Here is a 13058-nt window from a genome sequence, read left to right as displayed (position 1 = left end):
CAGTATTTCCAGCTCCGTGTTATTAAAAAAGTCTCTGAAAAGCCTATCTCTTCTGGGAGGACAGGAGAGAATGCTGTCAAGGAAGTACCGAGTCAGCACAGGGGACCTACTAGGTGCCATTCACAACTTGATACTTTCTTAAATGGATTGTCTCAGAGGAGGAAACCATGACTCAGAGATTATGTAAATCACTGAAGATCCAGGATTTGAACCTTGGTTCATTTGATTCCAGATTTCTTTCAACTACTTTGTGATGCCTTCTTGTGCTGAAATGAAGGATATTCCCGATTGAATTGGGGAACTCATGGTATCCAGCTAACTGTCCTGAAGACCCGAGTAACCTTGATCTAGAGGCATTTGGGGAGAGGAGTGATGCTGGTTAGCACCCAGGAATAGAGGAGAAAAACACCAGGAGGTGCTCAGACTATCTCTGTTTCATGGAAGGGGAATTTTGTGCTATGGCATCTAGTCCTTGGTGGTGGTTTGGAAGAAGTGGGGTCCTGAGTTCATCTGCTACCAGGTACCCAATGAAGGAAAATGGGAGAAATGTGGCATGTGGGATTTCACAAAACACGTTTTTCTTTTGAGTCATGATCTTACTCTGTCACCTGGGCTGGAGTGCAGTGGTACAGTCATGACTCACTGTAGCCTTGACCCCCTTGACCCTCCCACCCCCAGGCTCAAGCGGTCCTTCAGCCTCAGCCTCCTGAGTAGCTGGGAATCCAGGTGTGCGCCAACATGCCTGGGTAATTTTTTAAACTTTAAATTTTTTTTTGTAGAGATGAGGTCCCACTATGCTGCTCAGGCTGGTCTCGAACTCCTGAGCTCAAGCGATCCTCCAACCATGTCTCCTAAAGTGTTGGGATTACAGGCGTGAGCTTCAGCACCTGGCCTCACAAAACACTGTTTGTTTGTTTGTGTTTTAATTTGGACCAACATAGGACAAATTTTAAATTTTTTTAGGGAAAGGACTAAAAACAAAAACTCCAAACCTGTTATCATCTTCACAACATATAAGAAGAGACATCTGCAAATCAAAATCATAAGTAAATTAAAAACAAAGAAAATAGACTAATAAGACAACAAAAAAAAGGACATTCTACTTATCTATTATACATTAGGTTGTATTTAAGATGTTTTGAATCATGAAAAATTACAGCGTAAATTTCTTGGTACAGTATTTGTCAGTTTGGGAGTTTTTATTTAGTGTAACATTAAGAGAAACTTGACTGTCCACCGTGGTTCATACTTTTTTAAAAAAAAAAATCATAGTTACTGTTGGGAGTCCATTTTGACAGGTTTTGATGAAAACAGTATCCACAATCATTGTGATTTCACTCCATATGGAATATTCTAGTGGATGGCAAGAAGGGGAGTCAGAACAGTTATTAGGCTTTCAGTTCCGTGGCCAGAGCAGGAAGAAAGCAGGAGTAGCAGCTCTGGTGTCTGACTGGTGAGGGCTCCAGGAAGGGGTTGCAAGGACCTGTCTGCCCATGCTTCATATGTGGGGCGGGGCTGGAGGCTGCACAGCACCCTTAGTGCTTGATACAGAGCAGATGGGAGTCTATTTGAGAGGGATGCTGTGGATGGTAAAAACGCTCGTCGTGGCCTGGACTGACGTTTAGGAGAGTCCCTCCTGTAAAGGAATTAATCTTGTTTGGTTCTCCAAAAAGAGATCTGCAGGAGCAGGCACAGACAAAGGCCCATTGTTTTCTCCAGGGCAGCTGTTCCTTGCATTGGTGCTGTGAGGGGTGTGGGAAGCTTGCAGGACCCAGGGCCTAGGTGCTCAGATGTGGGAGTGGTCCTGCTGTTCTGCCTGATGGTTTTCTTCGAAGCCTTTCTTGTAGGGACTTTCTGCAAACTCCATTTTCCTCCAAGCAGCAGAATCTTAGCTTCACCCTGTATGTGGTCTTGGTGCCCTGGAATTTTGGTGAGTGCTGAGTGCCTGGGAACAGAAAAGCCTGAAAGCACCTTGGGAACTCCCCAAGTCTCCTCTCTTTTGTCCAAGGGAATACCTACCTCTGCCTTTCCAGGGGCCATGCTGGGGGAAGTGTGTGTGTTGGCCTCTCTGGAGAAGGGCATGCTAGTTTCCCTGGCATGTTTACTTTAGTCTCATCCTCGCTGCCCTTGATTACAAATGAGGCATTGGGTGGGGGATTTCCCTGCTTCCAGGGAGGTTACTCCTTCCTTTTGTCTGCACTCTCAATTTTTCCACCTGGGGAAGAGCTGCCTTAAAAAAAAAAAAGCAAAAACCCAAAACTCTCCTTAGCTTAACTCCTTGTCTCATAGACTGTGCAGTAAGTGGATCAGTTCATCATCAGGAAGCAACTCCTCTGTCTCCTGCAATTCCCTTCCCCTCGGTTCCCTTAGACCTTGTCTCATTGTCCTGTCTCTGCTGTAGTTGTCAGGACTCCTTCCGAAGAAAACAAACAGTCCTTCCAGCCCACAGCCTGGTCTGCTCCCGGGCGCTTGTTGAGCTGAGATGTTGATGCAAGGGTTCTGGACCTTAGGAATGTGCGCCCTGACTCTTTGAGTAGAATGGAAACTCTTTGAGGTTAAAAGCTCCAGGTTTTTTTCTTCCCTCTCCCCAACTCTATGTAATGCCTGTGAGAAGAGAGGAAGGGTCACTGGGGAGGGTGACCACTGGCGGCCCAATTTGCTGGTGTGGTCACGTCAGAGGTGAGGGAAAGCCTGTTGCCCCCAGCACGGGTAGAAGGCCGGCCTCAGACCTCTTTACTCTTCTGTGGAAGCCCCCTCACCACCTTTTCTTGTTCAGCTGAACAATCTTGATAGCAGAACCTCTGATACAATTGAAGGATCCTGTTTGAAGCCCTTTCTTAAAGATTACTGGAAAGTGTAAGTGAATTTTACTTGGTGGTAACAACCTTTCCACTCTTTTCACAGATTTCACACCCTTTGGAGGGTTTCTTTCTTGGATAATTCAGGTAAGTTTTTAAGTTTTGTTTTTTAAATCAGTGGACCTAGTTGCATACAGTGACTTCTTCAGTCCCCCCAGCAAAGATCCTTGTTCAGGTCCCTTGAATTTCCTTCCAGTTCCACAGATGATGCTCCTGTTTCCCAGGGCTTCCATCTTATGCCCATAGATTCCTGTCTACCTTATCATGTTGCAAGCTTTATTCCAGCTTCTATTAGGCCAAATTAGTATCCATTCTCTTTCTCTCCCTCCTTCTTTCTTCACTGGAAAGTTAATGTTTTGCCTTTTGGCTTTTGTTCTAAGCCAGGTTTCAGTTCAGACCTTGGTTCTGGGAGTAGGCTTGGATTCCTGTGTTATGCTGCTTCTGCGTATGTCTCTGTTGTAGGCCTAAGAATGGTGGTTGCTTCTTTGTTGCCCTGAGATTTTAGCTTCATATCTTTTTAATCAAGCTTTGTCTTGGTGAGCACTTTTTGTGTCCTTTGAGAATTCTTTTCCCACCCCAAGGTCATGAAGATAGTCCTCCTAAGTTTTCTCTAAATGCTTTTCCTCTTAGATGACATTCTCATTTAGACCTAGACTCCTATCTTTAGATCTGAATCACTTTTTAAAGTCGGATTCCTTTGTTTCCAGCTTGTCCTTAGGACTGCATTTTTCCTCTGTAGTCATCCATCTGCTGGCCTTTGCAGTGGTCGCTTCGATTTCCCCCTGTGCCGTGCCTACCCAACTCCCACAGTCTTCCTCTCTGGTGTAGGTCACAGAGGAAATATTTAGTGACTCCCTGCCAAACATTCTGGCTGTGTTGTTTTGCTTAAGAAGACATGCAGTAAACTGTTTTGATTCTTGGTCTTGGTGCTCTAGGGCAGATGTTTCTCCTATAACGGAGGTGTTGTGGTCAGTTGGAAGGAGTGGTGGACTTGAGTTCAGAGAATTGGATTCTAATCCCTGCAGTGTTACTAATTTGTGGTGGGATCTTGCGCAAGGCACATTTCTGTGTCTGAATTTCCTTTTGTTAGAGAGGACCTTATTTCATGATGAAGAAGACAGGACTCTGTGGGTATGAGATGGGAATCCAAAGAGTAAGCCTGGGAGATCCAGGAGAGGCTAGACAGGCAAGAGGCAGAGAACCATTACCGTGAGCATCCTTAGTGGAACTGGAAGGGAACTCAGATGACTCCAAACAGGCAAAGTAATCTATGTACTCACTGAAAAAGCATAAAACATGGTAAGAAAAACTGATGGAAATTATCTGATGAGGATCACTTTAAGAGATAACTGCCTTGTTCATCCCTCAGCCTGCTGTGGGTCCACACCTGTTTGCTGTCACCCTCGGATGTGGGAGGGTTGGCCTTCTGTGGATTCACTTCCAGAATTCTTCCTCCCACCTTCCACCTCCTTCATAAACTCAGGAATATTTGAAACTCAGCCCAGATCTTCACCTGGCTTTGATTTCCCCATCATGTGGAGATTGGTGCTTGGAAATTGTAGCTTCCAGAAACCTTTGAGGTTTGCTAACATGTCCAAGTTCTACATTTATTGATTGTTGGTTCTGTTCATGGCTATGTTCTAATTCCTGTGCCCTGAGGGTGGTATTATTTGGTTCCAGCAAGGAAGGGGAGGGTATTTGGGGGACCCTATCATCAAGAACTAAGAAATAAAGGGAAATGGACAGGTGTGGTGGCTCATGCCTATAATCCCAGCCCTTTAGGAGGCCTAGGTGGATGGATCACAAGGTCAGGAGTTCGAGACCAGCCTGGGCAACACAGTGAAACCCCGTCTCTACTAAAAATATAAAAATTAGCCAGACGTGCTGGTGCGTGCCTGTAGTCACAGCTACTCGGGGGCTGAGGCAGGAGAATTGCTTGAATCCGGGAGGCGGAGGTTCTGGTGAGCCAAGATCATGCCACTGCACTCCAGTCTGGGCAACAGAGTGAGACTGTTTCAAAAAGAAAGAAAGAAAAACAATTGAGTAGATGACCTTTTAGTGTTCCTGCGAGGCAGGCCTTTGAAGAAGAAACAAAATGGTTTAACTTCTGCCTATGTAAACCCCAGCCCTCCTCCCCAAATACACACACTCAGATAGGCAGAGCTACATTTCTACCTTATCCCTGTCCCCTTCTGAAATGACTGAGATTTAATCAGATCTTGCATAGTTTAGATTTTTTTTGTTCCAGTTAAAGATTTGCATTGGCGTCTTCTATTACAGAATGAGATGGACAAAGAGTCTCCAAAGTCTTTTGCTGCTCTGTGGTCCTTTGTAAGGCAGAAATTCTCCTAAAGAAGTACTGAGGGCCAGGCATGGTGGCTCATGCTCGTAATTCCCAGCACTTTGGGAGGCCAAGGTGGACAGATCGCTTGAGCCCAGGAGTTTTAGACCAGCCTGGGCAACATGGTGAAACCCCAGCTCTATAAGAAATACAAAAATTAGCCAGGTGTAAAAATTAGTCCCATCTACTCAGGAGGCTGAGGTGGGAGGATCACCTGAGTCCAGGGAGGTCGAGACTACAGTGAGCCGAGATCATGCCACTGCACTCCAGCATGGGTGACAGAGTGAGACCCGGTCTCATAACAAAGTAGCTGGGCGTGGTGGCTCACGCTTGTAATCCCAGCACTTTGGGAGGCCCAGGTGGGTAGATCATGAGATTAGGAGTTCGAGACCAACTTGGCCAACATGGTGAAACCCCACCTCTACTAAAAATATAAAAATTAGCTAGGCATGGTGGCGCGTGCCTGTAATGTCAGCTATTTGGGAGGCTGAGTCAGGGGGATCGTTTGAACTTGGGGGGTGGAGGTTGCTGTGAGCCGAGATTGTGCAACTGCACTCCAGCCTGGGTGACAGAGCAAGACTCTGTCTCAGAAAAAAAAAGTACAAAGTACAGAAGGATGCTTGTCTTTGCAGGGTTAGTGATGAGGATGAGGACACATGCTCACCGTTGTTGTGCCCAACCCTGGGAGGCTCTCGGGCTGCTGAAACTTGCTAGAGAAAGTCATGGAGCTAAGTAGAATAGTTCTGGGCAGAAGAGCTCCATAATTGACTCTGTATACTTTCAAGTAGGCCTTCTTTGCTATTTTGCAATTCTTTATTTATCTTTGAGCCCCTGTGACATGTTTTTATGTATTCCATAAGCCCTAACTCCATACATCGGTGACCTATATCACCGATGAGGTGCCTCCTACTTTCCTAAAACTGTTAGAGCTAGGTGACATAGAACTCTGGGGTAGCTCCTTTTCTTTAGATAGATCGGTACTCCCATGCAGCCAGCTCAGAAGAACAGGCAGTGAGCATTCCCTGTAGGCCCTATAGACTTGTTCCTTGTGAATGCCAGCAATGTCTGGTCAAACTAATGGTTTGATCTGGGGCTCACAGAGTTGTGAGCCTATGTCTGGCACTTGGTATTTTCCCCCATTCTTTGATCTTAAACCAAATTGTCCTAGGCAGGTGACCCAACTGGTAACTGTCACATAATATCCAGTGTGTCCTCCCTGCCACTCCAGTTTTCAGTACTCATGAACCAGCTGGCTTCTGTATCTCTCACCAATCACAGGGAATTCAGGTCTCCCTCAGGTAAGTGTTTTTCAGATCCTACTCACATCCTCTTTAATCCTCATCTTTCCTTCTCTTTCTGTCCTTCTGATTTGGCTTAATTGCCTCAGGAAACATCCTATCCCCTTTCCTCTCTGCCTATGGGATAAAAGCTATCCTTGATCATAGGTGGTAAAAGTATGCAACCAAGAATACTTCTGAAAGGACAGTCAGACATTTGGGAATGAAAGTAGATGGTGTGAAGAATCAGTGCTATCAGTATTGTTCTTGAGAATGCCTTTAAAAATCCCCCCAGATAGCCATCTTTTAATTAACCTGTCCTTCTTCCAGGACCACAATTTGAAATATGTAAAAGTTATTGATTGATGTGATTGATTGATTGATTGATTGAGACAGAGTCTCACTGTGTCGCCCAGGCTAGAGTGTGGTGGGGTGATTTCAGCTCACTGCAACCTTCGCCCTCTGGGCTCAAGCAATTCTCTCACCTTAGCCTCCCAAGTAACTGTGACTACAGGCACATACTACCACGCCCGGCTAATTTTTGTAGAGATGGGTTTTCCCATGTTGCCCAGGCTGGCCGTGAACGCCTGAGCTCAATTGATCCGCCCACCTTGGCCTCCCAAAGTGCTGGGATTACAGGTGTGAGCCATAGTACCTGGCCAAAAATGATTTAATTTTATTCCTGTTAGGTTTTGTTTTATTGCTAGTATTTATAGAGGTATCGTTTTGTGTCTTTATTATGTATAAACAGTATTTCATCCATTGTTGTTCATTAATGAGCTTGTCTCGGCATCTGTCTACCATGTCTGGTGGTGTTTCTGTGGAAAACTGTCTTCAGCCTATAAAAGCGACTGCCTGAAAAAGGAGCGTTTAGTGAAAACACAGTCTAGTCTGGTCACCTTCTGGCCCCGGCTAGTCATGTTGCTCTAAAAGACGCTGACTCTATTCCCATCATATGAAGAGGAAGAAAAGTGCTTCCAAGAGATGCTGGGACCCAGGTCCGGAAAGCTAGGTCTGTCCTCTTTAGTCTCTAGGCTGGAGGAGCTGGAATGTGCCATGCCCAACTTTGCCTAAGCTCTTTTCTCTTTCTCACTGTGTGTCACAATGGGACATACTTGAGCTTAAAACCCAATGAAGCTCCCCCACTTTGAAAATCATGATGTAATTATGACAGGATCACTTTTTTTTTTTTTTTTTTAAGACAGAGTTTTGCTCTGTAACCAGACTGGAGTGCAGCGGCGCAATCTTGGTTCACTGCAACCTCCGCCTCACGGGTTCAAGTGATTCCTCTGCCTCAGCCTCCCAAGGAGCTGAGACTACAGGCGCAAATCACCATGCTTGGCTAATTTTTTATATTTTAGTAGAGATGGAGTTTCACCATGTTGGCCAAGTTGGTCTCGATCACCTGACCTCATGATCTGCCTATCTTGGCCTCCCAAAGTGCTGGGATTACAGGAGTGAGCCACCGTGGCCGGCCAGGATCACATTCTTTAAACATACTGTTTAGTGGGGTTAGTGGAGTTACCGCCTCTGATTTTTGACGAGGAAGTAATACATTCTTGTTGTGATGCTGTATCAGGTGTTAGGATGGAAAGCATCTAATTTAAAGCTACGGGCCTTTCCTATAGGGTGCATATGCTGCCAATCTATGAAAACTGAAGCTGTCCCAGTGCACTGTGTGTAAACTGCAGCATCTCCTTGTGAAATGAACAGTTCAGGAAAATGGAATGACTTTCCAAACTGTGCTAGGTTCCAGGTGACTGAAAATTTCCCGACAGGGTGGGAAAGCTTATCCAGATGTTCTTGCTTGGGGATCAGTGTGTGTCATCCCGTTCCAAAGAAGTACAGTTACTGCTGATTTTATCTTTGTCTTTCTTTCTGTGGTGCCCAGGGATGCTCTTTTTGAGTTCATTTTGGTTTTGTCTCTGAAAAAAGCAGCAAGAATTTTGATCTAGGTTCAAACAGTTAAAATCTGTGGCCACAGGGTAAGGTGAAACGAATGGCTCTAAGTAGCAAACTTACTACCTTTGCTTCACTGGCACTGGGCTGTGAGTAACTGAACTAACCAGCTGCAGACCCTTATGCAATTTTGAGGTGAGGATGGGTGAAATCCTAGGGGCTGGGAGACAGACATTTGTGGCTACCAGAGAGATGACATCAGCTCGTTTACTGGTGCTGTGGAGAAAGGGGAGATTCCAGGTGCTTAGCCTTCTTCCTGCATGTGGGAGTGTCCAGAGCCAACCTTAATCCTATTAGCAGCCAAGCCAATGCCTCTGCATGGGGAAAACCATATTTAACTCTGTGCCTCCTGTTGTCCCATAGGGACCTGAAGTTGGAAGGGATCTTATATCTTTGGCAACAGAGCTTTGAAGAACAAACAGACGTGTGTCTATATGTGTCTCTGTGTGTATTTTGTGGTTAATGCTAGCAACTGATTAAGGTTTGCAAAGTCGAGGTTGTATAAGAGACGGGGAAGCATTGTCTGAGTTTTATGGAATCTGTAGTAGAAATTGCCCTTTTATTGCAAAGGAAATAGTTAATGATTTAAGCCACTTTCGAATTAAAATTACTTTGGCTGGGCGCAGTGGCTTATGCCTGTAATCCCAGCACTTTGGGAGGCTGAGGCGGGTGGATCATTTGAGGTCAGGAGTTCGAGACCAGCTTGGCTAACATGGTGAGACTCCGTCTCTACTAAAAATACAAAAATTAGTCAGGGATGGTGGCAGGCGTTTGTAGTCCCAGCTGCTTGGGAGACTGAGGTAGGAGAATCTCTTGAACCCGCGAGGCGGAGGTTGCAGTGAGCCAAGATTGTGCCATTGCACTCTAGCCTGGGCGACAGAGTAAGACTCTGTCTCAAAAAAAAAATTTTTTTTTTACTTTATGATTTTCTTTTGATATCCTTCACGTGGACACTTAGTATATAACAGGAAGGCATCTTTAATACGTTCCTCGTTCCTTTCTGTGTTCTGCTCCTCTTCCTGTGATTATCCTGGAACACAGCCTTACAGGGTCATCATTTGGAGGAAGCACAAGCTGGAGAAGGCACTTATGCAGGGAAGATCTTCCCTTTGCTCAGCCCTGCCTGTGTGCAGGCTTCTGGAGCTGTGGTGGGGCTTCCTGGGAGGCCTGCAACTGACAGTAGAGCTGGAAAAAGCCTTGTGACCTCTGGAGCATGACTGAGAGAATTGAGCTGGGAGGTATTGGAGCCCATCTGCTCCCCAGCTTTGTTGGCATGTCAGATGTTAGGCTCCCCCTCTGGTTCTTTTGCCCTTCTTCCTCAAGATGTGTTAGGAAATGAAACCTGCCGACTGGAAAGCCGGTGACGCCAAAGCTATGCTAAGAGGATCTGACATTGCATCCCTGGGCTTGTCTCGGCTTCTCTGTGACTGGATTGCTTTGGCTCTCCCTAAGACCCTTGCTCACATTCGAGTGTAGCCACTGCTTACTGGAAGCCATGTGGGGCCAGCCCAGGCTTGTCGTGTCGGGGCCTCTTCCCACCCGCTGTGTTCTCGCCTCCTGTGGGCTTGCACATTTGAGGGCCTCACCGTCCCTGAGTTGCCAGAGTCCTTGTTCTGAGAACGCAGTGCCTCCGCTTCGGGGCCCAGGAAGCTGTGGGTAAGCTCTTGGTTTTCTTCTCAGCTGGACGCTTCTGGGAAACTATCTGCATTCCTTTCTGCCCAGCTCTGCCTCTGGGGCTGTGTGGGGTGTGGCTCCGTGAGGAGGAATGCTAGTGCAGTTCCACTGAGACCAGCCACTGAAGGTAACTGGGAGTTTGAAGGTGGAATTGCCTTTTCTTTCAGTTGTGGAGCCAGGAGCTAGCTTTTCATGGATTGTAATGACGTGCTGGTTCTTTTAAAAAATTTTCCAATCTGCTTTCCTGTCTCCCTGTCTGTCTGGAAGGTGGGAGTGAGGGGTAGGAGGAGAAAGGGTAGGCTTCGTTCACTGTGGTCCGTCTTTGGCGCTGAGATGGGTATGGCAGATATCTTTTGTGAGAAGGGAGCTTAGAGGTGAATCTGCCTCTTGGTCTTGGCATAACTGGGTGTCTCCCCAGTCTGGCTGTGTTGACACTCTGAATGGTTTGTGAAGGCATCCCTTGACTTCTGAAGGCAGTGCCATCCTTACCTGGTTTAAAATCTTTCAGAGTGCACCCAGCATCACCAGCTCCTGCAAGCAGAAATGACCCAAGGGAGCATGAATACACACTGGGTAGAAGTTAAGCCTGATTTTTTAAAATTAAAATTAAAAATTTTAATTTTTTAGGGAGTGAATCCTAGAGAATTAAATGTAATTTCTCCTTAATTTTTCTTTTTTATGGAAATGGGGTCTTGCTATGTTGCCCAGGCTGGTCTTGAACTCCTGGGCTCAAATGATCCTTCTGTCTCAGCCCTAATGTGCTGGGATTATAGGTGTGAGCCATCCCACTGTGCCCAACCCAGAAGTTGAGCCTGAGAGGGAGGCTTATTGCCCTGTGTCTACCCAAGGGGTGTGTGTGTGTGTGTGTGTGTGTGTGTGTGTGTGTGTGTCTGGAAGTAGAGAGTAGGAGTGAATGCATCTAATAAATAAGAGAGGATCTGGAGAGACAGTGGTGGAGGCTGGCTCTGGGGAGCACAAAAGCTGGGACTTTTGCAGAGGTGTGTTTGTTCCAAAGTGGCCAGAAGCCAGGAGTGTTGAAGAAGGTGGGTTTAGGCATGCTAGGTTATGCTTGCATTACTGACTACCTTGGGTTTGATGGCCGGCAATGCTTTCCCCTGGGAATCAGTCTGATCTGACAACCCTTCCCATTTTACACCCATTACATACTTAAGTGATTCTTACCTATCAGGGAGGTTTTGCGGTCATGTGTTCTGGAGCAGAGGTTCTGGGTCTGAGAATGGGCCGGCCAGCCAGAGGCTCCACCTCCCAGTTTGTTGGCTGCCTCATGGATGCCATCCCTCTTTGCAGCTTTCAGTCTTTACTGGCTTGGCTTGCAGAGGTGTCTGTGCCCTGGCAGGGTGTACAGCCCTTCTCATGGGTGCTCTGCCTCTTTGGGGTCTTGAGAACAGATGGGGCTTAATTTTTGAAGTAGACTTCCCTCCAGGGTCTAGATCTGAAATATATATTAGAAGACAACTACTAGTCTTGGTTTTTCTTCCTCATGTGTCTCTTTCTTCCTTTTATCTTCTCACTACTGTCAGGCATTGTGAGCAGCTGTTGCTATCACACAGGCGGATCAGAACATGAAGAATGGAGCTAAATAGAACTGTCTGCACACTGCTTGGATGTGCGCAGGCTCAGCCTCAGAGAGGAGGTGGATTGCAGCCTATAATGGGGGCTCCTTTCCCCCCAGCAGAGTGGGTGAAAGCAGGGAGGGACAGGTGGGAAGGTACTTTAGGAGTTGGGAGGGTATTAATTCTACCTCTTCTCTCCTTCCTCTGCACCCCAACATTCCCTGTGAGTTGTCACAGGCTGGAGAGATAAAGATCTTGCTTTCCACCATCAGGCAGTCAGGCAATGCAGCCCTTGCTGAATTTCAACTCCACTGCCACTGTGTTACAAATATTATATAAAGCTTATTTTCTGACCTGAGGGAATTTATAAGCTAATGGGAGAGATAGTACTTGTTACATAAGTAGAGAATATCTAAGATTTTAACTGTGTTGGTTTACTAACCATGGATATATTTATAGTTCAGAACAAGAACTATATCTTACAACTACAGAAAAATGTTCTTGGAGATGGCAGGATTTCTTTGGTTTTTACAGTTGGGCCAACTTTATAAGCAAAGGAGAGGGGTTCACTCCAGCATGATGGCGACGATCTACCTTGGAGGGGTAGACATGGCAGAGCAGAGCCAGGAACTTGAACTCAGGAAGTTCTGCCACGGTACATAGGAGAACGGGAAGCGATGCAGTGAAGGTGGACTTTTGTGGAAATCCCTCCTGTTGATGAAAACAGGGTAATTTTGAAGAGGCCAGAGAAGGGCAGTAAGGAGGCCTGCTGAAGGGTATGGCAGGTCAGCAGCAGGAGAGAGGAAGAGGGTGAGCCCTACAGAATATTCCAGAGTAGACGAGGCAGGACTTGGACATGGAGGACGAACTTGAGGGGAAAGACAGAACATGCCGACATTTCTGACCTGTGGGAGCTGGCCAATATTGACATGTTCTGTTTGTGAAATGAACACTACTCTTTGCACTTTTTCATTCAGCAAGTATCTCGGCATAGTCTGGACTTTTATAGTTCATCTAGTCTGGCTCTGTTTTATAGAACGGGAGATTGTGGAAGAAAGGGGAAGTGACTGTTCCCAGCGCACACAGCTATTCAGTGGTGGAGCAGGACCCGTGATCCAGGCCTCTCCCTCCTGAGACAATTTTAAGACAACAGCAGCATGGAGGAGAGTGCGGGGTTGGCAGAAAGTCTGTCTGTCTGGATAACATTAGGTGATAAACTCAGAAGCATTCAGACCATAGCAATGGTTCTGCTCCTCAGAGTTGTTTTCGAGAGCCACAGAGAAGGAAAATGGACTCCTTGGGTCCTTCTTGTTCCGAGATTCTTAGGAGTGCGCAAAAATAATGTATATGAATAGTACTGAGTGGGGCTCCCCGG

General features: G+C 46.3%; 1 protein-coding gene across 3 annotated transcripts in view; it reads left to right on the top strand.

Moving 5' to 3' along the window:
- Positions 1-13058, top strand: part of DENND2B (DENN domain containing 2B) — a 182262-nt gene that overhangs the window by 29477 nt on the left and 139727 nt on the right. The window contains exon 1 of one of the 3 annotated variants that reach the window (XM_032240683.1): positions 2656-2945. The exons of the other annotated variants lie outside the window; for them this stretch is intronic. The gene's annotated coding sequence lies outside the window, so the exon portion shown is untranslated. Of the gene's footprint in view, positions 1-2655; positions 2946-13058 lie in introns of those variants that run through there. 3 annotated transcript variants of the gene reach the window in all.

The sequence above is a fragment of the Sapajus apella genome, unplaced genomic scaffold, assembly GCF_009761245.1.
Source record: "Sapajus apella isolate SASKATOON/1434 unplaced genomic scaffold, GSC_monkey_1.0 scaffold47, whole genome shotgun sequence".
NCBI lineage: Eukaryota > Metazoa > Chordata > Mammalia > Primates > Cebidae > Sapajus > Sapajus apella.
Note: the sequence above shows the minus strand (reverse complement) of the source record. Positions and strands in the feature narration are given on the sequence as shown.